Source organism: Triticum urartu, chromosome 2A, assembly GCF_056163025.1.
Source record: "Triticum urartu cultivar PI428250 chromosome 2A, HENAU_Tu73, whole genome shotgun sequence".
Taxonomy (NCBI): Eukaryota; Viridiplantae; Streptophyta; class Magnoliopsida; order Poales; family Poaceae; genus Triticum; species Triticum urartu.
Window position 1 is genome coordinate 728168657 of NC_141874.1, and position 3659 is coordinate 728172315.

Here is a 3659-nt window from a genome sequence, read left to right on the forward strand (position 1 = left end):
TTTTTGCCTATTTCAGAGTTTCGCCGAAAAAAATATCAAACGGAGTCCAAACGGAATGAAACCTTCGGGAACGTGATTTTTGGAACGAACGTGACACAAAGGACTTGGACCCTACGTTAAGAAAGCTACCAGGAAGGCACGAGGTAGGGGGGGGGGCGCCTACCCCCCAGGCGCGCCCTCCACCCTCGTGGGGCCCACGTTGCTCCACTGACGTACTTCTTCCTCCTATATATACCTACGTACCCCCAAACTACCAGATACGGAGCCAAAAACCTAATTCCACTGCCGCAGCCTTCTATACCCATGAGATCCCATCTTGGGCCTTTTCCGGAGCTCCACCGGAGGGGGCATCGATCACGGAGGGCTTTTACACCAACACCATAGCCTCTCCGATGATGTGTGAGTAGTTTACCTCAGACCTTCGGGTCCATAGTTATTAGCTAGATGGCTTCTTCTCTCTCTTTGGATCTCAATACAAAGTTCTCCACGATTCTCGTGGAGATCTATTCGATGTAATCTTATTTTGCGGTGGGTTTGTTGAGACCGATGAATTGTGGGTTTATGATCAAGTTTATCTATGAACAATATTTGAATCTTCTCTGAATTCTTTTATGTATGATTGGTTATCTTTGCAAGTCTCTTCGAATTACCAGTTTGGTTTGGCCTACTAGATTGATCTTTCTTGCAATGGGAGAAGTGCTTAGCTTTGGGTTCAATCTTGCGGCGTCCTTTCCCAGTGACAGTAGGGGCAGCAAGGCACGTATTGTATTGTTGCCATCGAGGATAACAAGATGGGGTTTATATCATATTGCATGAGTTTATCCCTGTATGTCATGTCATCTTACTTAAAGCGTTACTCTGTTCCTTTGAACTTAATACTCTAGATGCATGCTGGATAGCGGTCGATGAGTGGAGTAATAGTAGTAGATGCAGGCAGGAGTCGGTCTACTTGTCTCGGACATGATGCCTATATACATGATCATACCTAGATATTCTCATAACTATGCTCAATTCTGTCAATTGCTCAACAGTAATTTGTTTACCCACCGTAATGAAGGAAATATGCCCTAGAGGCAATAATAAAGTTATTATTGTCGGAAATATGCCCTAGAGGCAATAATAAAATGGTTATTATTATATTTCCTTGTTCATGATAATTGTCTATTGTTCATGCTATAATTGTGTTATCCAGAAATCGTAATACATGTGTGAATACATAGACCACAACACGTCCCTAGTGAGCCTCTAGTTGACTAGCTCGTTGATCAAAAGATAGTCATGGTTTCCTGACTATGGACATTAGATGTCATTGATAATGGGATCACATCATTAGGAGAATGATGTGATGGACAAGACCCAATCCTAAGCATAGCTCAAAGATCGTGTAGTTCGTTTGCTAGAGCTTTTCCGAATGTCAAGTATCATTTCCTTAGACCATGAGATTGTGCAACTCCCGGATGCCGTAGGAGTGCTTCGGGTGTACCAAACGTCACAACGTAACTGGGTGACTATAAAGGTGCACTACGGGTATCTCCGAAAGTGTCTGTTGGGTTGGCACGAATCGAGACTGGGATTTGTCACTCCGTATGATGGAGAGGTATCTCTGGGCCCACTCGGTAATGCATCATCATAATGAGCTCAATGTGACCAAGTGGTTGATCATGGGATCATGCATTACGGAACGAGTAAAGTGACTTGCCAGTAACGAGATTGAACGAGGTATTGGGATACCGACGATCGAGTCTCGGGCGAGTAACGTACCGATTGACAAAGGGAATTGTATACGGGATTGATTGAATCCTCGACATCGTGGTTCATCCGATGAGATCATCGAGGAGCATGTGGGAGCCAACATGGGTATCCAGATCCGCTGTTGGTTATTGACCGGAGAGTCGTCTCGGTCATGTCTGCGTGTCTCCCGAACCCATAGGGTCTACACACTTAAGGTTCGGTGACGCTAGGGTTGAAGAGATATTAATATGCGGTAACCTAAAAGTTGTTCGGAGTCTCGGATGAGATCCCAGACGTCACGAGGAGTTCCGGAATGGTCCGGAGGTGAAGAATTATATATATATGGAAGTCCAGTTTCGGCCATCGGGAAAGTTTCGGGGGTCACTGGTATTGTACCGGGACCACCGAAAGGGTCTCGGGGGTCCACCGGGTGGGGCCACCTATCCCGGAGGGCCCCATGGACTGAAGTGGGTAAGGGAACCAGCCCCTGGTGGGCTGGTGCGCCCCCCTTGGGCCTCCCCCTGCGCCTAGGGTTGGAAACCCTAGGGGTGGGGGGCGCCCCACTTGGCTTGGGGGGCAAGCCACCCCCCTTGGCCGCCCCTCCCCTTGAGATCCAATCTCTAGGGCCGGCGCCCCCCTAGGGGCCCTATATATAGTGGGGGGAGGGAGGGCAGCCGCACCAAGCCCCTGGCGCCTCCCTCTTCCTCCCGTGACACCTCTCCCTCTCGCTGAGCTTGGCAAAGCCCTGCCGAGATCACCGTTGCTTCCACCACCACGTCGTCGTGCTGCTGGATCTCCATCAACCTCTCCTTCCCCCTTGCTGGATCAAGAAGAAGGGGACGTATTCCCAACCGTACGTGTGTTGAACGCGGAGGTGTCGTCCGTTCAGCGCTGGGTCATCGGTGATTTGGATCACGACGAGTACGACTCCATCAACCCCGTTCTCTTGAACGCTTCCGCTCGCGATCTACAAGGGTATGTAGATGCACTCCCCTTTCCCTCGTTGCTAGATAACTCCATAGATTGATCTTGGTGATGCGTAGAAAATTTTAAATTCTGCTACGTTCCCCAACGGTGGCATCATGAGCTAGGTCTATGCGTAGTTTCTATGCACGAGTAGAACACAAAGCAGTTGTGGGCGTCGATATTGTCAATTTACTTGCCGTTACTAGTCTTATCTTGATTCGGTGGCATCGTGGGATGAAGCGGCCCGGACCGACCTTACACGTACGCTTACGTGAGACTGGTTCCACCGACTGACATGCACTAGTTGCATAAGGTGGCTAGTGGGTGTCTGTCTCTCCCACTTTAGTCGGATCGGATTCGATGAAAAGGGTCCTTATGAAGGGTAAATAGAAATTGGCATATCACGTTGTGGTTTTGGCGTAGGTAAGAAACGTTCTTGCTAAGAAACCTATAGCAGCCACGTAAAAATTTGCAACAACAATTAGAGGACGTCTAACTTGTTTTTGCAGCATGTGCCGTGTGATGTGATATGGCCAAAAAGGATGTGATGAATGATATATGTGATGTATGAGATTGATCATGTTCTTGTAATAGGAATCACGACTTGCATGTCGATGAGTATGACAACCAGCAGGAGCCATAGGAGTTGTCTTAATTTATTTATGACCTGCGTGTCAACATATAACGTCATGTAATTACTTTACTTTATTGCTAAACCGTTAGCCATAGTAGTAGAAGTAATAGATGACGAGACAACTTCATGAAGACACGATGATGGAGATCATGGTGTCATGCCGGTGACGACGATGATCATGGCACCCCGAAGATGGAGATCATAAGGAGCTAAATGATATTGGCCATATCATGTCACTATTTGATTGCATGTGATGTTTATCATGTTTTACATCTTATTTGCTTAGAACGACGGTAGCTTAAATAAGATGATCCCTCGCACTAAATTC